The following is a 26,509-nucleotide window of genomic DNA, read 5'->3' as shown; positions in this document are numbered from 1 at the left end:
ACAGACACATACACTATTGAAACTGAGGCAAAAATGTAGTGAGGTCATGAGGAGATGTTGACTGTCTTGAGGCAAATTAGATTCAAGATAGTCTAATGTCTTTTCCTGAACGCAAGTGTAAAGGAATTAGAGTGGATATATCCCCAAGGTCTGATAACGTGCTCAGTTGGAGCTGGTGGGAGGCTAGTGCAGAAATTGCCCTAGCAAACATAATTAAATTGTCATTAGCCACTGGTGAATTGCCAGAGGACTGGAGGATAGTAACGTTGTTCTGTTTTCAAGAAAGGGTCTAAAAATAAGCTGGGAATTAATAGGCTGGTGAGGCTGACATCAGCAGTGGGTACATCATTGGAAGGTATTCCTAGAGATAGGATATTAAAGTATCTGAATGGACAGATCCTGATTTGAGATAGGCCATGTGTGACCAATATTAGGAGTTTTTCTAAGGAGGTTATCAAGAAGGTTGATGAAGGAAAGACAGAGGACCCTGTCTACATGGGCTTTAGCAAGGCCTTCAACAAAGTTTTGCATGGGAACCTGATCCAGAAGGTTCAGTCGCTTGACATTCAAATGAGGTAGCCAATAGGACCTTAGCAGGAGAAGGCAGAGTGGCAATGAATGCATGCATGGTACCATGGATCAGCAAGTCAGCAGATTACACCAAAATTGGGGGCATAGTGGATGATGGGGAAGACCATCAAAGATTGCAGCATCATGATCTTGAACTAGGAAAATGGACTGAAAAGTGGCAGATGGAATTTAATGCAGACAATGAGCTGCATTTTGGGATGATAAACCAGGTAAGACTTGCACAATAAACAGTAGGGCACTGTGGTTTGTGGTATATCAAGGGAAATTTGGAATACATAATTCATTAAAAGTGGCATCACAGGTAGATAGGGTCATGCAGAGAGCTTTAGGCACATTGACCTTCATAAATCAGAGCACAGATAACAGAGTTGGGATGTTATGTTGAACTTGTATAAGACTTTGATGAGGCCAAGACATTAGTAATCATGAAAAAGTTCAGAGACAATGTACAAGGATGTTGCTGAGACTTGAGGACCTGATTTCAGAGAAAGGTTCAATAGGTTAGAATTTTATCCCCTACAGCCCAGGGGAATGAGGAGATATCTTATAGATGTATACAAAATTATGAGGGGTATAGATAGGATGAATGCATGCAGGCTTTATCCCCTCAGGTTGGGTAAGCCTAAAACTAGAGGTCACAGGTTAAGGGTGAAAGGTGAAATAATTAATAGGACTGGGGGGGGGAGGAGGAGAGAGGAGGAGCTCCTTCACCTAGAAAGTGGTGCACGTGTGGAACAGGCTGCCAGTGGACGTGCTAGATGTGGTTTCAACAGAAAATCCAAAGAGAAGTTTTGATAGGTACATGGATGAGAGGGTTGTAGAGGACTACTGCCCAGGTGCAGATATGGGACTCGGCAGATGACCAGGTCAGCATAAACTAGATGGGTCAAAGGGCCTGTTTCTGTGCTGTTGTAGTAGTCGATGACTACGTAGAACAACATATGATTTATGGGAGCAGGCGGCAGGAGAAAGGGGGGAGAAGTGTGAGAAGTACAAAATGATGACATTTCAAAAGATGTTCAGTGCAGGTCAAGATGGCTGTAGATTCTGGCATTAATGGTACAACATAGCAAAAAACACACTGTGAACCATATTTGGCTGAGTAGTGACGCAGGCAAGAGTGCAAGACTGGGGAGCCTTTAGATGATAGTATAGGGAAAGTTGTTATGTTATTTGGTTGTTTATGCATAAAGAATGGAAAATCTGGAAGTCATACATCCAGCAACAGGGAACCAGTGTTAGTCAGTAAAGATCAGAGTAATGAGCAAACAGCTTCAGAGGTGAGGGCAGGTTCTTTATATGTTAGTGCATGGAGGGCCAGGGAGAATACTTAGGTTAGAATCAAAATCTATTCTAGCAGGAAAGATGCCAATGAACATTTCAGCAACAATATGGGCAGGGCAAGGCAGAAATCACCAATGTTACAGTGGTGGAAATGAATATTCTCATTCTGGGGACAGCAGGTTAGAGACCCGAAACTTAGTATTGAGTAGGACTCTCAGATTGCATGCGTGACCGTAAGACATAGGAGCAGAATTAGACCTCATGGGCTATTGAGTCTTTTAGCACTCAATCATTGCACATTCAATTTTCCCTCTCAGCCCCATTCTCTTGCCTTCTCCCTGAAACTTTTGATGGCCTTATTGATCATGAACTTATCAACCTCAGCTTCATATATACCCAATGACTTGGCCTTCACAGCCATGTGTGGCAACAAATTCTATAGATTCAACACCTTCAGGCAAAAGAAATTCTTCTATTCTGGATGACCTTTTCTTCTGAGGTTGTGCCCTCTGGACCTAGATTCTTCCACTATTCGAAATATCCTCTCCACATCCACTCTATCTGGGCCCCTCAATATTCATTAGGTTTCAATGGGATCCCCCACCCCCATTCTTCTAAACTCCAGCAAGTACAGATCTTGAACCAAACACTCCTCATACACAAACATCTCCTTCAAGATCATTCTTGTAAACCGCTTCTGGATACTCACCAATGCTAACATATCCTTTCTTACACATGGGACACAAAACTGTTCACAATTTAACAGGCACCTAATAATTTATTAAAAATAAAAATAAATACTGTAGGCACTTTCTGACAGTGGCATAGGAGGTTAAATTCTCTCAAATGATTTTCCATCTGTATTAATACAGTTCATTGACAGCCTGATAAAGACCAAACAGGTTTCCATTTCTGTAATACCATTTCCAAAACTCAGAATACCCCAGTTCATTTCTTTTGGATCTGGACCTCACTGGCAAGATCAAAATTAATTTCACTCCATAATTACTCAAGAAGGTGATTAAATGCCTTCTTGAACAGCTGCAATATTTCTGATGAAGTTACTGTTGTATTGCTGTTGAGTAAGGAAATCCAGGAGCTAAAGAGCTGTCAATATAATTGTAAACTGGTATAGCTGTGAATTGCAGCACTAACTTGGAGATGGCAGCTTTACCTGCTGTCCTTCTCCTCCATGATGGTAGAGACAGATGGCTTGAAGAATTCTGTCTCAGTAGCCTAGGTTAGTAACTGCAGTGCACCTTGTACATGCCACATACTGTAACACTAGCTACCATTCAGAAATAGTCACTGCCTGGCTCCTTCGTGGCACAAGTGGCCACTTAGTTGTTTATGCTGCTACATTTGCTAAGCGAATTTTGAACAGAATTGGACATTGTGCAATCTATCATTGATAAGATAGATGTTTAAACATAGAGTACCATTCTGACATATTTTAGCACATGGACTATTAGCCTGGTAATGTAATCACTATGCAAACACCCTCGGCAAGATTCAGGCATAAATTAGTGTAATAAATTTAAAGTGGAATAAAGGGACGAATTAATCTAAAAAGATTGTCCAGTATTGTAAAAAAAAATAGGTTGCATAATAAATTCAGCAATTAAGATAAAATTGCACAAGAATGGAAGATAATGATTCACTGGAGGAAGCCAAATTAGCTGAGCATGCGGGATTAATTCAAAGCTTGAAGGCAACATGGTTTGCCAAATATTAAATGAAAAAAAAATGTAAAACTCAGGAAAATGGACAAACAAAATGTAAAGACTTGTATTAACTGGGATAGAACTATACTGCTCTTTGCTAGCTATTTCAAACCTAGTGTTCAGTGTTTATACTGGATCCATAAAATCCATAGTATTCCAATGTTATATAACTAAAGGGTATGAAAATGCAAAAAATAACAGGAATGGATCATAAACCATTTAGAGAAACTAAACTGATGGTCAGCTTACACATATACGTACACACAGACAAAACCAATTGCGGTAAAATGGTTTGTTTGGAAGGTTCTCACACAGTTAAGATTATCCAAAAGACAGGAGTGCACAGAATCACAACAGTGTAATCAAACAAAGTTTATATTATTTCAACATTCTTCATATAAAAGATACTAAGTTTCTCAAGAGTTAGGAAATCATAATGTGTTTGTACAGCCCAATCTCACATTCTTCAGTAGACATTGATATCCAATTTCACAAGATTAACCTTCATATCATATTTTAAATAGACTATGTTCAAACTGAAACTTGAGAACGCTTTCATTGGAAACCTGTTGAACAAGGCAAAATTGTGCGTTTCCCACACAGGGATTAATTTAATGCTACACAATCTTCCCCATTCCCTTCCCCTCCTCAGCTAGATGATCCACTTTATTCAGAAAAGTTGCAAGAAAGTGCAGTCACTCCTTTCATCTGCTGTTGATGTATATCAGTAGTTCTCAACCTTTTTCTGCTCGTGGCCCTCTTGTGACATTCATTTACCTCTATTGCCCCCACCCTCTATAGTCTCTGTTAGTTGCTAAAGTCTTTTTTGGTCAACTGTACTTATTATTCTAATATACAGTCAATATTTATATTTAAAAGTTTGTGGGTAGGCCAAATATGTTATAGATGTATATGAAAAATAAAGTTATTTCAAAGCTCTGAATAGGACACTATTTATAATATTTTTCCAACTAGCAAAGAAAAAGTGCTTAATATTGTTACTTTGAGTATTTAGTGAAATCCTTGCAACTGTTTCAAACTAGCAAATTTTTAAGTATCTGGTTGCAACTTGGTTAAATATAATCAAAGAACACCTCCTTTCACAACACCAAGACAGTTATGAGCTTTTGCTAGCAGGTGAACAGCTTTTCTAAAAGCACATACAACTCGATAAGAAGTGACAAATTAAATCCAATTTTATTTTCTACCAGAGCTGTGGAAACTTATTTTGATATCACTAGTTATCCAGAAATTTTGCTTAGTGTGTTAGAATTTTGCTTGAGCTGTTAAATCACCCTGCAGCCTCAATAAGGCATCTTACAATTTGGTGGCAATATCATTCACATTCCTCCAAAAAGGCCCACCACCCAATCTGGAATATGCATCTCCAGTAGGTCCCTGAATCAAAAATTCCATATCATTATGCAGTCGTTTCAAATGATCAAGATATACAATCAGATCATCACCTTGCAATTCTACCTTAAGTGTGACCAGTGAAGGAAATTGCATAAAGTCGCGATGTTCAATTTTGCTGCTGAAAAATTTGTTTTCCAAAGAAAGTAGTAATACCCTCTTCATGTGATAAGAAATAGTATTTATTTCTTTGTAACTGTTTGTTTAATAAATTCAGTTTTTCAAATTTATCTTACAGCTAAAATATGTCAGCAACAATTTGTTCTCCAAGCTGATTATCACTTCAAAATGCTACAATACTAACACAAAGTGCAACAAAGCAATGAAGGCAATTATCTTTTGATAAGCAGTTGACCTCCGTATGCATTAGTAGCATGCTCTGTCTGCACAGCGGCATGATCAGCTGCATACATCATTATGTTTTCCAGCAGAATATTGTTTCCCAAGCATTAGCTATTGACTTCTTCAAAAATAATTTCAGCTTTGGTATCTGTCTTTAGCTTTCAGGCAAAAAGCATTACCTCACTGGCCTGATCACCATTCAAAAACCTACCATATGCCATCAAAAGGGCTTCATTGTCACGTAATGTGCTTTTATCAATGTGCAGGGCAAACTTCTTAAGTGCAGTTGTTTGACTAGTTTTACCACATCATCTGACATTTCATCAATACACCTTGATACTGATGAGTTGCTCAAGGGGATGCTTTGAATAGTTTCATATGCAGTCTGATTCATAACAATAGAAATTACAACATAAAACGCAGGTAGAATCAATGATTCACCTATGTGGCTTGACAGATTTTGCAATTAAGTTTGACATCTCATAGGATGCAAGTAAACCTCTGTCTGTCTTAACTGCTTTTTCACTAAACATTTGCTTTACTCTCAGCCTTGATTGAAAATCATTGTGTAGAAATTTGAAGTAATCCAGCGTCGCCTTTCTTGTCCTGATGTGCTGTCTCTCCAAGTACTTCCTCAGTCTACACAGCCACATGCTTTCACTTGAAAGTGTAGTCATACAAATTAGACACAGTGGCATCCTTCTGTCCTGTGGGGATGGAATAATATCATAGGCAAGATACTCAATGGAATATTGCTGACATTTTTTCTTGCCGCAATAGCTATGAATAATCTGATATATAAAAAGTATAGTGTGTTTGTGTTTGTCTGCAATGTTTGTGGGCTTGTAAAACAGTACCAACAATACAATTGTGTGCTTCGGCTCTACAGAAAATTAATAAATGTCAAAGTATTATAATGTATAATAAGTATATTATATAAGTATAAAAAATACCAGTACTGAATATACATGCAAAAATACCAGTACTGAATATACACGCTCTGTCCACCAGAGAAAGCAGGATCTCCCAGTGGCCACACACTTTAATTCCACATCCCATTCCCATTCTGATATGTCTATCCACGGCCTCCTCTACTGTAAAGATGAAGCCACACTCAGGTTGGAGGAACAACACCTTATATTCTGTCTGGGTAGCCTCCAACCTGATGGCATGAACATTGACTTCTCTAACTTCTGCTAATGCCCCACTTCCCCCTCGTACCCCATCCGTTATTTATTTATATACACACATTCTTTCTCTCTCTCTCTCTCCTTTTTCTCCCTCAGTCCCTCTGACTATACCCCTTGCCCATCCTCTGGTTTTTTTCCCCCCCTCCCCCTTTTCCCTCTCCCTGGACCTCCTGTCCCATGATCCTCTCATCTCCCTTTTGCCAATCAACTGTCCAGCTCTTGGCTCCATCCCTCCCCCTCCTGTCTTCTCCTATCATTTTGGATCTCCCCCTCCCCCTCCAACTTTCAAATCTCCTACTAGCTCTTCCTTTAGTTAGTCCTGACGAAGGGTCTCGGTCCGAAACATCGACTGTACCTCTTCCTAGAGATGCTGCCTGGCCTGCTGTGTTCACCAGCAACTTTGATGTGTGTTGCTTGAATTTCCAGCATCTGCAGAATTCCCGGTGTTTGCAAAAATAAAATTAGCTTTTTAGGCAGAACTTTTTAAGAATAATTTAATCTTTTAGGAAAATATTTTTAAAAATATACAGTGGTGCTAGAAAGTTTGTGAACCATGTAGAATTTTCTATATTTCTTCATAAATATAACCTAAAACAGGGTCAGATCTTCAAGCAGGTCTTAAAACTAGATAAAGAGAACCCAATTAATTAAATAACACAAAAAATCATTATACTTGTTTATTTCTATCACACTGTATACAAATTCTACGTGGCAATAAAAAGCATGTTCCCACCAAGGAAAGTAAATTGAACTTCCTTTCAAAATATAAGAATCAAGGACTTAACGGAATTTGTAGTGGTAGATAGTGATGCAATGGTAGACTTCAAATGTTCTTGCCTCTCTGCAGTTTAACCATTTCTGGCAGCCTTCCTGACATATTGTATAATTATTATAATACGTACAGGTCAGTGGAAGTCAAAGAGAACCAGCCTCCCTGCTGCATACTCGCAGACTGGTCTTGCTGCAGACAGTCCTGCCCAATCTGCAATTTGTAATTTGGTAATGGATGTGGAGGCAGTGGATCACCCTGCAGGGTGTAAACTGATCTTTGCATGCTCAAGCAGGAGCAGAGGTAACAATTGAATTGCCACGCACTCCCCCCACCCCCACTGTGCACATACGTAAACACACACACACACACAGCTGTTTTGCTACTTCATTTGGATCATCCTGCAAATTTCCCCCATTCATTTCATTTGGGGTTCCAATTAAATTACACATTTATTTCTTTTTTATTTAAAAATTTTAGTAATTTTTTCCATTAAAACAGTAAACTTATCATGGCCCATTCAAAAACTCCTGTAGCCCACTGTTTATTGCTTTGTTACTTGTGGCTCCTAAGAAATCCGGCATGGCCCTCTGGGGGGGTCATGGGGTGACATTCAGAACCACTGATGTAGATAATTGGTCTGCACTATAGATTTAAAAAGGGAATTTATTTAAGTCAAATCCCATTTAATCAATAGTTCTTAACTAATATTTTGTAGCTTCTTGTCAGCATGTTTTCAGGATAGCATTTCTTACCCCTAAAAGTATTGTTTAAGTATTACTGCATGTCAAAGCAAAATAGATCGCAACTGTTCTACACATGGAAATGTTTAAGTACCATCAGCATTATCTTAGCGTATAATCTTATAACTCGGCATAGGGACTAACCAACTATCTTCGATGTCAGAAGCAATTAATATTTTACCTCATTTCTGCAACAATTCCAGATAATTCTGAAAAAACCTCCTGCACAACATCCTTATCATTTACACTTGATTCTAGGTAGCGACAGTCAGAACAGAAATATGCTCAACATTAACTCCATTTTCCCATATCAGGGATGTGTCCTTCTATGGTTTGCCTACTAAATATCTAATATCTCTTAAGTAACTATTTTTTATTCCATTGCCTCCTCTGGCAGCGAGTTCCCAAAATCAACCACACAATATGTAGTGTATTTAATATTTCAGTAATATTGTTGTGGAAACACTAACTAAAGACACCAGAGTGACTTTGAGTTTTGTTTGAAGAGTTTATTAACATGATATCATGGAGAGTCTCCAGCAGTCTCCACTGCCACCAGAACTCTGATTTTTAGGTTATACTGAGCTCATCTTTATACAGCAAGATAAATAACTTCACATAATTTTGTTTGGCATCCCACGGTCAGTACATGATCAATCGCTTAAAAGGCACGTCAAGTATCTCTCAGTGCGAGTCTAACAGTTTTTCCTGCTTCCTGTTATCAGGACTCATAATTTACCCCCAGATGCATCCTCCCTCCTGGTTCCAGGGGCCGAGTATCTTATTTATTGGAGTTCCTAGTACTGCACTTATCATACAAGGTTATTCTCAACACACATCAGCAATCTTAAGCCCAGCTGCTCCAGAATGGTCGTATACAGCAGGCGGTGAAAAAGGCGAATGGTATGCTGGCATTTATAGCGAGAGGATTCGAGTACAGGAGCAGGGAGGTACTACTGCAGTTGTACAAGGCCTTGGTGAGACCACACCTGGAGTATTGTGTGCAGTTTTGGTCCCCTAATCTGAGGAAAGACATCCTTGCCATAGAGGGAGTACAAAGAAGGTTCACCAGATTGATTCCTGGGATGGCAGGACTTTCATATGAAGAAAGACTGGATGAACTGGGCTTATACTCGTTGGAATTTAGAAGATTGAGGGGGGATCTGATTGAAACGTACAAAATCCTAAACGGATTGGACAGGCTAGATGCAGGAAGATTGTTCCCGATGTTGGGGAAGTTCAGAACGAGGGGTCACAGTTTGAGGATAAAGGGGAAGCCTTTTAGGACCAAGATTAGGAAAAACCTCTTCACACAGAGAATGGTGAACCTGTGGAATTCTCTGCCACAGGAAACAGTTGAGGCCAGTTCATTGGCTATATTTAAGAGGGAGTTAGATATGGCCCTTGTGGCTATGGGGATCAGGGGGTATGGAGGGAAGGCTGGTGCAGGGTTCTGAGTTGGATGATGAGCCATGATCATAATAAATGGCGGTGCAGGCTCGAAGGGCCGAATGGCCTACTCCTGCACCTATTTTCTATGTTTCTATGTTTCTATCCCATCATACACTAGTTTTAACCATTTCTACCACAAATATTATAAGTATATTATTTGATTAAGCATTCTTTGTTGATTACATAATGATTTGAAGTTATAAAACACAAATGGCAATGAGAAAGTTTTAAATGAACCAACATCATCTACCTGTTGAAGTGCAGCAAAACATTGAGTTTTTTTTTTAAAAAGCAATGCAGCACCTGTTTCTTTGCAAGAGAACAGAGATGTCAAGTTTAAAAAAAAGCAGAAAACAGGCAAATTCACAAGTTCATAAACAAGGAGCTCCTGGTGATAATAATCATAAATAAAACAAAAAGCAGAAATGACTGGCTACATTGGAAAGATGGACACATTTGATTGCTCAGCGTTCAACACAATCATTCCTCAGAAACTGATTGGAAAGCTGAGCCTACTGGGCCTGAACACCTCCCTCTGCAACTGGATCCTAGACTTCCTGACTGGGAGACCTCAGTCAGTCCGGATTGGAAGCAGCATCTCCAACACCATTACACTGAGCACGGGGTTCCCCCAAGGCTGTGTGCTCAGTCCACTGCTGTTCACTCTGCTGACCCACGACTGTGCTACAACACACAGCTCGAACCACATCATCAAGTTCGCCGATGACACGACCATGGTGGGTCTCATCAGCAAGAACGATGAGTCAGCATACAGAGAAGAGGTGCTGCAGTTAACAACCTGAGAACAGCCAAAAACCTGTCTCTGAATGTGAACAAAAGAGATGGTTGTTGACTTCAGGAGGACACAGAGCGACCACTCTCTGCTGAACATCGACGACTCCACTGTAGAGATCATTGAGAGCACCAAATTTCTTGGTGTTCACCTGGCGGAGAATCTCACCTGGTCCCTCAACACCAGCTCTATAGCAAAGAAAGCCCAGCAGCATCTCTACTTTCTGCGAAGGCTGAGAAAAGTCCATCTCCCACACCCCATCCTCACCACACTCTACAGAGGTTGTATTGAGAGCATCCTGAGCAGCTGCATCACTGCCTGGTTCAGAAATTGCACCATCTCAGATCGCAAGACCCTGCAGCCGATAGTGAGGTCAGCTGAGAAGATCATCGGGGCCTCTCTTCCCACCATTACAGACATTTACTCCGCACGCTGCATCCACAAAGCAGACAGCATTATGAAGGACCCCACACATCCCTCATACAAAGCCTTTTCCCTCCTGCCATCTGGCAACAGGCACCGAAGCATTTGGGCTGTCACGACCAGACTATGTAACAGTTTCTTCCCCCAAGTCATCAGACTCCTCAATACCCAGAGCCTGGACTGCCACCAACCTACTGCCCTCTACTGTGCCTATTGTCTTGTTTATTATTTATTGTAATGCCTGCACTGTTTTGTGCACTTTATGCAGTCCTGGGTAGGTCTATAGTCTAGTGTAGTTCTTGTGTTGTTTTACGTAGTTCGGTGTAGTTTTTGTATTGTTTCATGTAGCACCATGGTCCTGAAAAACATGGTCTCATTTTTACTGTGTACTGTACCAGCAGTTATGGTCGAAATGACAATAAAAAGTGACGACTTGTACAAAGAATACTGTATCTGGGGATGTATAATGAATGCATTGAGCAGTATTTTGAAGCAAATAAAACAGCCAATGAGAAGTGAATGCCAATTTTGTTGAGTGCATTAGGTAGAAAGCATACAGTTTGCTTCAAAGTTTAACTGCTCCAACCAAACCAGCTGAAATAAGCTTTGCTGTTATCATCATGAAAGTAATGCAAGAACATTTTGAACTGAAACCATTGTTGATTGCAGAATACTTTAGATTTCATAAGCAGAATCAAAAAGAAGGGGAATCCATTTCAGCATATGTAGCTGATTGAAGAAATTGTCTGAGCATTGCCAGTTCAGTGATGGACTTAAGTTGCACCAAGTGCTTGTGGAATCTTACAAGAAAGCATTCAAAATGGCTCCTAACTAAAGTATAACTTACATTGAAAAGAACAGTTGAAATTATATCAAACAAAAAAGCAGTCAGAGGGGCAATTGTGTTGCAGTTGGAAATTAAAGTGAGCATGAACAAAATTGCAACGTTTAAACAGTAACCAGCTTGGCTGAACAAATTGTTTTACCATAGTGGCTCACATACAACAGACCAATGCAAATTTAAAGGTGAAATTTGCAGAAAATACCACAAAGTAGGACACATACAAAGAGCATGTCGGGCAGACAAAAGTTAAATGGACTGCACAGCGAAGAGATAAATATAACTAGTTGCAGATTCAAAAAGAGCACTAATTGGCATGCCTTTGATGAAAAATCTGATAATAATGAGTGACACAGCATTGAGAATTAGAATGTGGAAGACAACAGAGAAGTTAAATGGTTTATACCAGAAATGAACAGCAAATTAATTAAAGCAACACACATAAAAGTTGCTGGTGAACGCAGCAGGCCAGGCAGCATCTCTAGGAAGAGGTGCAGTCGACGTTTCAGGCCGAGACCCTTCATCAGGACTAACTGAAGGAAGAGTGAGTAAGGGATTTGAAAGTTGGAGGGGGAGGGGGAGATCCAAAATGATAGGAGAAGACAGAAGGGGGAGGGATGGAGCCAAGAGCTGGACAGGTGATAGGCAAAAGGGATACGAGAGGATCATGGGACAGGAGGTCCGGGAAGAAAGACAAGGGGGGGGACCCAGAGGATGGGCAAGGGGTATATTCAGAGGGACAGAGGGAGAAAAAAGAGAGTGAGAGAAAGAATGTGTGTATAAAAATAAATAACGGATGGGGTACGAGGGGGAGGTGGGGCATTAGCGGAAGTTAGAGAAGTCGATGTTCATGCCATCAGGTTGGAGGCTACCCAGACGGAATATAAGGTGTTGTTCCTCCAACCTGAGTGTGGCTTCATCTTTACAGTAGAAGTGGCCGTGGATAGACATGTCAGAATGGGAATGGGATGTGGAATTAAAATGTGTGGCCACTGGGAGATCCTGCTTTCTCTGGCGGACAGAGCGTAGATGTTCAGCAAAGCGGTCTCCCAGTCTGCGTCGGGTCTTGCCAATATATAAAAGGCCACATCGGGAGCACCGGACGCAGTATATCACCCCAGCCAACTCACAGGTGAAGTGTTGCCTCACCTGGAAGGACTGTTTGGGGCCCTGAATGGTGGTAAGGGAGGAAGTGTAAGGGCATGTGTAGCACTTGTTCCGCTTACACAGATAAGTGCCAGGAGGGAGATCAGTGGGGAGGGATGGGGGGGATGAATGGACAAGGGAGTTGCGTAGGGAGCGATCCCTACAGAATGCAGGGGGGGGGGGAGGGAAAGATGTGCTTAGTGGTGGGATCCCGTTGGAGGTGGTGGAAGTTACGGAGGATAATATGTTGGACCCGGAGGCTGGTGGGGTGGTAGGTGAGGACCAGGGGAACCCTATTCCTAGTGGGGTGGCGGGAGGATGGAGTGAGAGCAGATGTGCGTGAAATGGGGGAGATGTGTTTAAGGGCAGAGTTGATAGTGGAGGAAGGGAAGCCCCTTTCTTTAAAAAAGTAAGACATCTCCCTCGTCCTAGAATGAAAAGCCTCATCCTGACAGCAGATGCGGCGGAGACGGAGGAATTGTGAGAAGGGGATGGCATTTTTGCAAGAGACAGGGTGAGAAGAGGAATAGTCCAGATAACTGTGAGAGTCAGTAGGCTTATAGTAGACATCAGAGGATAAGCTGTCTCCAGAGACAGAGACAGAAAGATCTAGAAAGGGGAGAGAGGTGTCAGAAATGGACCAGGTAAACTTGAGGGCAGGGTGAAAGTTGGAGGCAAAGTTAATAAAGTCAACGAGCTCTGCATGCGTGCAGGAAGCAGCGCCAATGCAGTCGTTGATGTAGCGAAGGAAGAGTGGGGGACAGACACCAGAATAGGCACGGAACATAGATTGTTCCACAAACCCAACAAAAAGGCAGGCATAGCTAGGACCCATACGGGTGCCCATAGCTACACCTTTAGTTTGGAGGAAGTGGGAGGAGCCAAAGGAGAAATTATTAAGAGTAAAGACTAATTCCGCTAGACGGAGCAGAGTGGTGGTAGAGGGGAACTGATTAGGTCTGGAATCCAAAAAGAAGCGGAGAGCTTTGAGACCTTCCTGATGGGGGATGGAAGTATATAGGGACTGGACATCCACGGTGAAAATAAAGCGGTGGGGGCCATATTAATTAAAATTAATTAATTAAAATGAAATTGGACACTGATTCAGCTATTTCAGTCATTCTATAAAATGAGTGTGATCAGAATTTCAAAGATACTAAACAGAAACCCAGATACCCAACTAAGAACTTGTACTGTTAGGAATGACATTCGTAACAACCAACAAACCAAAATTGTGCTTGTATGTGGTAAAAACAGGAGGGCCAACATTTTGGGATCATGATTGGTTGAGACAACAACTTAATTAATGATCCATCCACCTTTTGCATGCCATATCCCTTGTAATAGAGTTAATTGAGAGTGAATTAGGGAAGGGACTGGATGATGCCACAAGCAGTGTTCGAGAATGGCATCGGAAATACTTTATACTTTATTGTCGCCAAACAATTGGTACTAGAACGTACAATCATCACAGCGTATTTCATTCTGCGCTTCCCACTCCCTGGATTACAAATATTAAATATTAAAAATAGTAAAAATTAGTAAATATTAAAAATTTAAATTATAAATCATAAATAGAAAATAGAAAAATGCAAAGTAAGGTAGTGCAAAAAAACCGAGAGGCAGGTCCGGATATTTGGAGGGTACGGCCCAGTTCCGGGTCAGGATCTCAAACATATCAAGGGTAAAATAGCATTAAATTAAAATGCCACATCCCAGTTTCACAAAGCCCATCTGGTTCCTTATACCATCCCTGATAAAGTAGTCAGAGAGCTAGATCGCATGGAGGTGGAAGGAATTCTTTACAAGTTGAGTGGAGTACATGGGCATCACCAGTGGTCACAGCAGCCAAGAAGAATGGGTCTGTCAGGATCTGTGGTGATTTTAAAGTCCCCGTCAACCCAGTACTGAAAGTAGATCAATATCCTCTATCCAGACAGAGGGCATCTTTGCAAACCTTTTTGGAGGGGAACACTTCAGCAAAGTGGACTTTGCTGAGGCCTACCTACAGATGACGGTGTTTCTTACCTTAAGGGGCTTTTTCAGAATAATAGCTTTATTTTTGTAACATCTGCACCTGCACTCTGACGGAGAGCTATGGACCAGGTGCTGCAAGGCTGCCCAGGCACTCAGTGTTACCTGGATGACATCACAGTCATCAGTGAGGATGACAAGGAACATCTCTAACGTTTCAAGATGGTGCTAAAAAGGCTAGAAGATTGTGGGCTCAGAGTACAATACAACGAGTGTGAATTCAATAAACCAAGCATCACTTACTGAGGTCACACCACTGATGCACAAGAAATTCACAAGTATGCTCAGGAAATTCACAAGTATACTCAGAAAATTCGAGTTGTGGTGAATGCCCCAAGACCAAAGGGCATATCACAGTTGCGGTCCTTTTTAGGATTTGTCAACCCCTATAGTTCCTGCCAAATCTGGCTATGGTGCTGCACCCCCTGAACTCATTACTACAGATTGGGAAAAAATGGCAATGGACAAAGCAGTTATCAGGTGACTTTCAAAAAGGTAAAAGGAAATGGTGACGTCAAGAACTGTAGTCCCATATTATGATCCTCATCATCCAGTGAAGCTTGCCTGTGGTGCCTTGCCTTATGGCAACGGTCCCCAAACACCGGGCCGCGAGGAAACGATATGATTTGGCGATAGGAGTCAGCTGCACCTTTCCTCATTCCCTGTCACGCCCACTGTTGAGTCATTACGCATGTAAGGTCATTACCCGCCCGTCATCCATTTCAGCGCGGGAAGGAGATCAACTCCTCGAGCTTGCAAATGACGGCGGGCTGAAAAGCATGTTTGACATAACATCTCTGCCGGCATTATGGATCAAAGTCAAGGCTGAATATCCTGAGATAGCCACAAAAGCACTGAAAACGTTGCTTCCATTTCCAATGTATCTCTGCAATGAATGCAACCAAAACCAAATTGCGGAATAGACTGGACATAAGGAACCCTGTTCGAGTATCGCTGTCTCTCGTCACCCCTCGATGGGACCGTGTTGTTGCAGGAAAACAAGCCCAGGGCTCCCACTGATTCAACGATATTGGTGTGTTGCAATGATCTTATATGTTCATACGGGGAAAATATGTGCTGCATGTTTAATATCCAAAAGATACTTAAAATGTTATGATGCTATTGACTTATATAACTATATAACAATTACAGCACGGAAACAGGCCATCTCTGCCCTTCTAGTCTGTGCTGAACGCTACTCTCACCTAGTCCCACCAACCTGCACTCAGCCCATAACCCTTCATTCCTTTCCTGTCCATATATCTATCCAATTTTTCTTTAAGTGATAATATCGAAACTGCCTCTACCACTTCTACTGGAAGTTCATTCAACATTTACTTCAAGCTCCCCTGTCCTCCCCTGATAATTGATTCTCACTATATTCATGCGAGGAAAATATGCACTGTGTGTTTAATATTGAATTCGTTAGATAAACCCTTTTAGAAACGAAATTGAGTGTATTAGCTAATTATCTATATTCCGGTCGTGATTAACTCTCCCCTCCCCCCGAACAGAATCTCCAAAAATGATATGTAGACAAAAAATTGCACACGCATGCGCAAGTTACGCATGCGCACTGGTGCCCGCGCAAGGCTTTATGGTCATTGTAGTCTTTCTCGGGGTAAACCCAGTGCATCTGACTGCCACTCCTGTCCACTGGCAACTGCCGCCGCCACCCCGCCCGGTCCGCAAGAATATTGTCAATATGAAACCAGTCCGCAGTGCGAGAAAGGTTGGGGACCTCTGCCTTATGGGATAGGTGCAGTCATGTCACATGTTATGTGTGATGGAAGTGAAAGCCCCATAGCATTTATGTCACATTCCCTTACGGATGTAGAGAAAAATTACGCACAGATTGACAGAGAGGCATTGAATAATGTTAATGGCTGTAAAGGTGTACTTAAACTGGCTCATGCAACTTATAAACTCAGTATCATTGTAGCTCCTTAGCAGAGATACTGACTGTCTAAAGGTGACCTGGACATTCATGATCTCCTGAATCTGGTTTGGGGTATATACTGTTTCAACCAGTACTTGAATGGGAGAGAAGTTACCCTCACTTGTTATTGTTGTTCAGTCATTAAGTCGAGTCCAACTCTTTGTGACCTTACGTAAACCCATAGGGTCCATAGGGTTTTCATGTCAAGATACGGAAGTAGATTGCCAGGCCTTTCTTGCACACAGATACTGCTGCTTCCCAGATTGGGACCTGGCTGGGTTTGAACTCAGGACCATCTGCCTTCAAGTCCAGTGCTGATGACAGTACATACCAGCCAGCCCTCAATACTGATCACCAACCACTAATGTCCATTTTCAATCCACAGAAGGGTATTCAACAAAAGCACTAGCACAAATGGGATCTGTTTCTTGGAGAACAGAATTATAAGATTGAATTCAACAGGACCACAAGTCATGAAAATACTGATAGATTGTACTGTTTACCCTTGGAAAAAGAAATACCTTTGTTCCCTATTACAATTCAAAAGTCTCCCTATCATGGCAGAGATGATCCAAAGAGAAACCAGAAAAGAAACCACACTGTCTCAGGTCTACATAACAACTCAAAATGACTGGAATGTGCAGAAACTCCAGTTTCCCCATTTTTAAGAGCACCAGGATGAACCTAATCTCAGAGGGAGCATGCAGGACAAAGAGCTGAGACAAATTGAAGGCTCTTCAAACAAAATGTCCTGGCGAGGGACTACAGAGGATCAAAAGTGGATACTTGGAAAGATTAAGGACAGAAATGGACCACTCTCCTACACAGTGGAGATTGCATCTGATATCATCTGGAGATGACATATCAATCAGTTGAGAGCAGACTCAGTTGTTAGAGAAGAAAGGTGTTCAAAGCTGTCAGAACCAGTTCCTGTAGTCCCAGAGTCAACTACTACAACTACCACAAGGGAGGCCCTGAACCGGACATTGTTTCACAGCCACAAGTCTCACCTGCCAAGCAGAATGGTCCACCTCATGGGACAATTTACAATGACCTATTAACCTACCAACCTGTGGGAGGAAACCTGAGCTCCTGAAGTCAACCCACACGGTCACAGGGAGAATGTACAAATTTCTTACAGACAGCGGTGGGAATTAAATCCAGGTCACTGGTAAAGCATTGTGCCAGCCACTACGTTATGTATGTTTACAAGTTAAGATACATTCTATATTGAGTTGGAATTTATAGCTAAGCAGGAAGGAGAGTTGTGTATTTAATATTTCAGTAATATTTGTGTAATTTAAATATATTTTTTGAATTTGCATTCTTCATTGATTACATAATGCATTGCAGGTAATATGCAAAAGTATGTAAATAGCATATGTCATTACGCTGCCATGTCATACATTTATGTCTCACTAAAAGTCCAAATGAAAACAAATGTATGCGAGTTATCCCAGCTCCATGTTTTTCTTTTAAAAAATTCAATATTTTGGAGTAACAAAACATAACACTGAATAAATTTTTACCTCAGATCTCCTTTAAAATTCCTACCTCTCACTATAAACTTATGCCCTCATACTTTCAATGCGGCTACCATGGGAAAAAAATTCAAAGTCTCTTATGTATGCTTTTCATAATATTATTATACTTCTATCAAGTCACTTCTTGGTTGCTTTCACACCAGGGAAAATAGCCCTACCAATCCAAACTCTCCCTATGGGCTGCATCTCATTCTTCATCCAGCACTACCACATCCTTCCTTATAATGTGGCACTGAGAACTCTGGTGCAGCCTAATGAGTGTCTTACAAAGCTGAAACATGACATCCCAATGCTTATATTCCACGCCCCAGCTGATAATTGCAAGCATGCTATTTGCACTCTTTACTTGCACTGTCTACCTGTGTTACCACTTTCAGGAAACTTCAAAGTCCCCCCTTTGTTCATCAAAACACACAAGTTGAAGAAAGAAAAAGATATTGTAAATCTTAAAAGTACACACAAAATACAATGAAGAGAAAAGACTCATTTGTGAAGACAAGCATGCCATATGCTTTCTTTGCCACCCCATTGACCTGCATTGCCTATTTCAGGAAGTATAGACTTGGATCCCTACATATCGTTGCTCAGCAACATTCTTTAGTGCTCTTTCATTTACTGTCTATTTCCTTCCCCTATTTCACTCCCAAAATACTTCACCTTACACTTTTTATAATCAAGCTTCATCTGCTAAAACTGCACCCAACTTTCCAACTGATCAACATTCTTCTGTAACCTAGATAAACCTCCTTTACTATCCATAACAGCACCAATTTTCATGCCACTTGCAAACTTACTAATCATACCTCCTATATTCACATCCAAGTAGTCAAACATCCTAGCACCAATCCTTGCAGTATGCCACTAGTCAGACTTTGAATCAGAAAAATATCCCACACCAAGACAATTTTTCATTCAATTAGCCAAGGCACTTTGATTCCGGGTGCCTTAACCCTTTGAACCAGCCTACCAAGTGGGACCTTAACAAATACTTTCCTTAAGTACATAAAGGCAACATCAATCCCCCTGACTGCAATCAAAAAAAAATCAAATTAGTGAAATAGGATTTCACCCTCAACGCCGCTCATTGTTTTCCCACATGAACACAAATCCTGTCTCCTCGGATTTCTTCCAATAATTTCGCTACCAATGACATAAGACTCAATAGCCTGTAGTTACTTGATTTATCCCCGTTGTCCTTCTAAAGGAAGGACATTAGATACCCTCCTATCTTCTGGTACCTCAGCAATAGCTAATGAAGATGCTGAAATCATCACTGGGGACCAGAAACCTCCTTTCTTTTTTCTCTTTGCATTTTGGGATAGATCTTATCCAGTCTTGGGAATTTATCTACCCTCTTGTGTTCCAAGCCATCAAACACCTCTCTCTTAATACCTACGTGGTCCAGGTAACTACTATATCCTTCACTATTCTCCACGTCCTATGCCTTGCTGAACACAGACAACTATTCACATGACCTTATCTACATCTCCTAGTTATACATTGATTACCCTTTGCTCTCTAAAGGGGGCCACTCTTTCCATAGCTATCATTTTGCTCCTAATATATTTATGTAATTACTTAGAATTCTCCTTAATCTATCCTGTCAAAAACATTTCATGACTTCATTCATTCCCCTCCAGTTTTCCAAAGTATTTGATTACACCCTCTATATTCCTCAAAGGGCTTAAATGATTATATAGGTGACCCCGCTTTTATGCCTTTACAAAATTCCCAAATAACTATTCAAAAAAATTGAAGTAGGAAATAAAACTTGCTTTTACAGAATTTGGATTTAAAAATTAAAAATGAACAAAAATTTTAATTTTGCATTTCTTGATGCATACACAAATGATATAGCATCACATTACAGAAAGTCAAAATGCATCTAAGAACAGAACCATCTTATAACACAGGAGTTGTTGATAGTTGCTTTTCATTGCATCATTACTAACTTCAGAACTTTTCAGAGGAGACCAGTTATCTACAATGATCATTCATGTAACCATTTCATTACTTCACAGAATGACATCCTCTAATAAAAACAAAGCTTTACATATAAATTTATACTTAAGGTAATGAAAATTATTTTAATAGTCTAACAGCACTTCCTTACATGACAAATATTTAGAGCTCAAGGAAAGTATATTTGTCAACTCCCTTTAATGTCACTTAGTGTCACTTTTCATTTCTTTTAAAATTCATTTGGAAAAGAACACTTTAACTCACTATTTCAACTGTTTGGCAATTTGTAATTTAACCAGCATAGTAATTGAGAGATTTCTGCTGCATTGGTAATTGGAAATATAACATTATTTCAGGGGTCTTGGGGTCCCATTCTATATCTCCCTGAAAGTGACCATACAAGTCAATAGGGTAGCAAAGGCAGCATGCAGCACGCTTTCCTTTATTAGTCAATGCATCGAGTTCAAGAACCAAGTTATACTGCAATTTTATAAAACTCTACTTATGATGTAACAATCCAGAATGAACTACTGCATTCAGTTCTGGTCATCTCATTATAGGAAAGATGTGGAGAATGGAGAGGCTCAGAAGAGGCTGCCTATAATAGGGGGTATAACTTAAGGAAACATTGGACAAACTAGGGTTATTTTCCTCAGGAAAGACAGAGGCTGAAGGGATAAAAGTGAGAGGGGGACCAGGATAGACAGATCATATAAATGATATATATTATTATAAGTATGTTATATTATATATACACAGACACATCATGGTGTGTGTCAGGGATGAAGTTGGAGGCACATACGAAAAAGGTGTTAATGAGGTTTTTAGATGGTCACATGAACGTGCAGGTAGGAATCTGGAACAGGTGCAGACAGAAAGGATTAGGTATCATTAGTTCAGCACAACATTGTGGGTCGAAGGGCATGTTCCTGTGCTGTACTGTTGCATGTTCACTATGTTATATGATTTGTTGGTGGAAACTGAGGTTCTGTTTCCCCAATTTATCTTGTTTGGTGGGATGAATCACTAAGTTTTGATGAGGAAGCAAACAGATTTATTCAGCAACATTTATGGCAAGTTCATTTTCTTTCCCAATGTTTAGCTGGGTAGTTTCTCGATCATATACAGTGCAATAGACAGAGAATCAATGTGCTCACTACGGAATTGAAGATGCATTTCGGTCAGAAATAACGTTAGTTATTTTGTCCCAGTTATATACAAATAACCCAGAAAATAACAAAACAAAGTCGTCAAACAATTCCTCAAAGAAATTCATTCATCCCAACATTGCCTAAAGACTTTAAGCAACATTAGCATTAAGTTCAATGCACATCAGTTGAATTGCTACCAAATGCGCTGATTAAGAAATATTTTGGCGGAAACTTGCAATAATGTTCAAGTTAGTGCACCTTGGCAGCTTAATATTAATTTTGTTTCTTAATTACGTGATTGTTTGCGAATGAATTACTGCTCTGTTAACAAAAATGGCAGACATAATACCTTAAGCTGTTGAATCTGTAAGAATCACAACATGACTCACAAATGTAAGATGCAAAATATAGAGATCGTGACTAACAAGTGTGGGCTAAATATTTCAGCAAGATAGTCACTTTTTCTTTTATAAACAAAATATTTACTTAGTCTGCAAACAATCAAGAATGGAACAGAGAAGTTACTTAATACCAAACTTATTTTAAAACTCTGTTGATAAAATTCAAGCTCATTTTGAGCAGTGAACAGGCCTATTATCAGCAGGGCACAATGACAGATCAAAGATCTCAATGAACACTCCAGCCAGTTGATCAGCGCAGGTCTTTAGTACTTGGCGTGGTACCCCATGTGAGCCAAATGCTTTTCATGGGTTCACGCTCCTGAAGGCTGCTCGCACCCTCCTGATTGCAGCCTCAGACAGCACAGCTTTGTGGGCTGAAAGGCCTGTATTTTGCTGTAGGTTTTGTTTTCTAAATCACTGGATTATCAGGGGATGTGGGAGTTCGTGATGGTTCCTCCATGCTTTGGTGGTCCAAGTGAACATAAAGGGCATTGAGCTCATCTGGAAGTGAAGCTCTGTTGTCACCCATGTCGCTTGATCTCACTTTATAGGAGCTGATAGCATTCATACCCTACTACAACTGTTGTGCCTTCTTTGGAATTGCACTTGCGTGCTGGTCCCAGGACAGATCTTCTGATAAGATAATGCCAAGGTATCTGAAGTTATTTACCCTCTCTATCTCCAATTCCCTAATGAGGACTGACTCATGGACCTCCAGCTTCTTTCCCCTGTAGCCAATAATCAGCTCTTTGATTTTGCTGATGTTGAGAAAGATGATGTTTTTGTGGCACCATTCAACCGTTTCCAATCTCCCACCTAAATGCAGATTCATCACCACTTTGATTCGGCCAACAACAGTGGTGTCATCAACAAAATTAAATATAGCATTGGAACTGTACTTGGCCTCACAGTCACAAGTATAAAGAGAGCAAAGCAGGGGGGCCAAGCACGCAGCCTAATGATGCACCTGTACTGATGGTGATTGTGAGAATATGTTGTTGCCAATCCAAAATGACTGGGGCCTGGAAGTGAGGAAATCACCCCCAAAATAGCAATATAATCAGCTAGGTGCTTATATTCATTTGACACCATCCCACTTCTTTCTTATTGTGTATACAAATCATCTATGATAATAGTTTCCAGAATATTTGCAGCTAGACTTGTTCATGGAATCCTTGAAATCTCCCATCAGTTTTTCCAGTTACTGATAATAAAAATATGAATTCCACCCTACTCAATGAAAGCTAGATCATGGGGAGGAAAGGTACTTGAACAGGTACAAGGATAGGAAAGGTTTAAAGGGACAGGGGTCAAACTCAGACAAATGGAACTGGTTTAGATGGGAATTTGGTCAGTATGGACTAGTTGCTAAAGGACCGTTGCTGTATTTTATATTAAATGCATACCAGGTTTTGGCAGCCTACTTTCACTAAGTGAATAGAATGGAACGTTATTTTATGTCAATACAAGCAGATAAAATTCTGCAAACATTAGGCAGTTCTTTCCCCTCATTATGGATGGCAAACAAGGCCAATCTTGCTCACTAACAATTCAAGGTGGTGGCTCACCACCAGTTTCTAAAGGACAATTCAAAGATAGGGAACAAGCAATAGGCCATAAAATGGTGAAATAAGGAAGACAATGAAGTAAACTTTTACCATCCCAGCTGATTTTCTGACTGATGTTAGTGTACTCAACACAACACATTTTAGGAATCAAACAGGCATGTACATCAACCCATCACCATTTGAAATTATTTACCTTAGTGTGTAAACAAATAAACATTTGTTTTTTGTGTTTAGTGACACTCTTGGTTTATTATATAATTACCCATGCAAAGGAAAAGGCCATAGCGCTGAAGGCTTCATATTTGCTTTTTAAAGGCACTTTTTAGATGCAGAAAGAGAAAGTACTTACAATAATGTGGTCTGGCTCACCACACTTTCTGACTGTGGATGAGGAAAGATCAATGGCCCAGCTCACTGTAGAAAAAAGCCTACTTTGGGATATTATAGACAAGCTCAAGTCTCTTCCCTTTCCTCTTCCACTTAGGAAACACAAAAAAAAGAGTACATTTGCATGTGGGGGAAGGGTATTGTGATAACTCATGTTGACAGTTTAATCATCACAATATTTATACTCCACTTGTTCAGAATTTGCTGTGACCTTCACAATTGGGTTAGTGTGATATCATTTTACTCCAATCAAACCATTACAACAAACCATCAAAACATTAAAAGCACCCAAAAGATAAATGTTGTAAAAGGGTCACACACAATTCAAACTAAATTGCATTAAAAAAGAAACAAATGCAGAAAAATCACAAAAAAACGACCAATCAGCTTTTTAAAATTTAATCAAGATTCTTTTGATTACAGTGGTTGGCCTTGATGTGTTGGCTTACAGAAAGGAGGTACAGAGGTTTGTCAAATTATGTGATAGCAACAATGTGAGTCACAATATTCACAAAAGAAATGGTTGTGGACTTCAGAAAGGCACAGGTCAACCACTTTCCATTGTACATCAGTGGCTCTACCATAGAGAGAGTGAAGAGTACAAAATTCCTTGGTCTGCACTTAGCAGATATCTATCCTAGACCCACAACACCGCCTCATTAGTTAAGGCACAGCAGCATCTACACTTTCCAAGGAGATTAAGGCATACAAATCAATAAACCTCTATCAAATGTCTAATCAACCCAAGAAAAATTAAATATTTAATTTAGGCTAGACAGATATGGTTGGAAAAATAGAGTAAGCCTATGGTGATTTTATTCTTAAACAAAATAACAAGAGGGTTCTCAAAGATCAACTCTTGTTAATAATAACCAAAGTTTCCAGATTACACTTACAGCAGAACTATACTACTGGACCCTGTTAGTATTCCTCCTTCCCGCCCCCACAGACTTCCCTTCGTCTTTCCCCTATTATTTTTCTTTACTGTGCAATTTAATATATTAAAGCATTTTTTCCCCGACAAGATTGGAGAAATTTAAAGAACACTAGTTTGTACATTGCAAATCCTCTGTCCTTTCTTTCTCTGCAGCAGGAATATGGCTCATTTCTAAGATTGTAGCCATTTATAAAACAGAAGGAAATATCAGTTGGCCATTTAGCCCTTATCATTAGTGGTCCAACACAATGCGTTTTAACACATTCAATTAACAAAAAGAAAAACCTGGATCTAAAATTAGGAAGAACTGCACTCCCAGAAATGCTCTCAGTGCATTAGACGTAATCCAACCAAGACTCTGCAAAGGCATATCAGTACAGTATAGCACAGTACAGGTCCTTCGGTCCATGGTATTGTGTCGACCTCTTAACTTACTCCAAGATTAATCTAACCCTTCCCTCCCACATAGACTTCCATCTTTCTATCAACCATCTGACTATCTAAGAGTCTCTTAAATGTCTCTAAGGTGTCAGCTTCTATCACCAACCTTGGCAGTGCATTCCACACACCCACCACTTTCCATGTGAAAAAAAAACCTACTTCTGATATTCCCCTCCCTCCCCCCATACTTTCCTCCAATCACCTTAAAATTACGACCCTTGCATTAGCCATTTCCCCCCGGGATAAAGCACTTCAGACTTTCTCCTTGCTGGTAAAACCATGCTCTTCCTAAGATGCCTTCCTTAATTTTTCTCCAAGTTATGGTTTGTGTATTTGTTTTACAAACCTAGTGAGTCCTAAAAATTTTTAAGTGATATAAAGACAGCAAAGTCTGAGGAAGAAATACAGGGTGAAACATTTCAGAATTGATCTGCCCGGTGACTAAATGAAGGACCGAGACAGGACTGTTTGCCCATTTGCTCCTCAAAGCTCATACAAATCGGTTGAAATTGAGCAGTATGGTACTGGGTGCCGTGGACACACAGTGATTAGCATGATGCAATTACGGCACAGGGCATTCTGAACTTCAGAATTCAGTTCCGGCTCCATCTATAAGAAACTTGAACATTCTCCCTGTGATTGTGTGGGTTTCCTCCAAGTGCTTCAATTTTCTCCCACAGTCCAAAGACATACAAGTTAGTAGGTTAATTGGTAAATTGTTCTATGATTAGGCTTGTGTTAAAAAGGTGGGTTACGGGCTGTGCGGCTCAATGGGCCAGAAGGGCCGGTTCTGTGCTGTTTCATCAACAAACCTGGATGAGTGGCTTTATAACCTGTCACCCAAGGCATTTACAAGATCAATTGTCGCACTCCCAGAGATACTTATGGAAAACACCCCTACAATTAACTAAATTCTCCCTCACCAATGGTGAATCAATTTCCTAACCAAGTCAATAACCACTTCCAAAAATTCAGTCTGGTGTGTCAGAAATAACCTACCCTACAAACTCAAGCTGGCTAACTCACTGCACACAGCTGAACATTTTCAACATGTTCAGTTTTCCATTTTTTAAAACTACAAACTGGTAATTTTCCAACATCAGATAGTAGATTAAATGGTCTCAGTCTCCCACTTAAATAATAAAGCAGGAACAATTTTTCTATGGTCACAAAGGTCAAACTTCAGAAGATTAAGATGAGGTCATCGCAACTATTCTCACCTACATCCTTATAAATTTGGGATTGTTCCAAGTAATGTTGCCTCTCGGTGTCATTATTTTCTTCAATATTACTTTTCTTATGTTCATTCTGATTATTTATTATCCCTATTTCAATATATGGCCCACTGAGTTTGAATCTGCACAATGAAAGGGAGCCAAACACATTCACATTCTTCTCCATAACACAAGTTACTGATCTTCAGTGGTCATCCAA

The 26,509-nt window shown here is 40.3% G+C and overlaps 1 protein-coding gene across 3 annotated transcripts in view; it reads right to left on the bottom strand.

The window, feature by feature from the left end:
• The window catches only part of usp46 (ubiquitin specific peptidase 46), a 90,087-nt gene that overhangs the window by 50,640 nt on the left and 12,938 nt on the right, over positions 1 to 26,509 (bottom strand). The window lies entirely within an intron of this gene.

The sequence above is a fragment of the Mobula hypostoma genome, chromosome 3 (genome assembly GCF_963921235.1).
Source record: "Mobula hypostoma chromosome 3, sMobHyp1.1, whole genome shotgun sequence".
NCBI lineage: Eukaryota > Metazoa > Chordata > Chondrichthyes > Myliobatiformes > Myliobatidae > Mobula > Mobula hypostoma.
The sequence above is the reverse complement of the archived record's forward strand: the minus strand, read 5'-3'. Positions and strand labels throughout refer to the sequence as shown.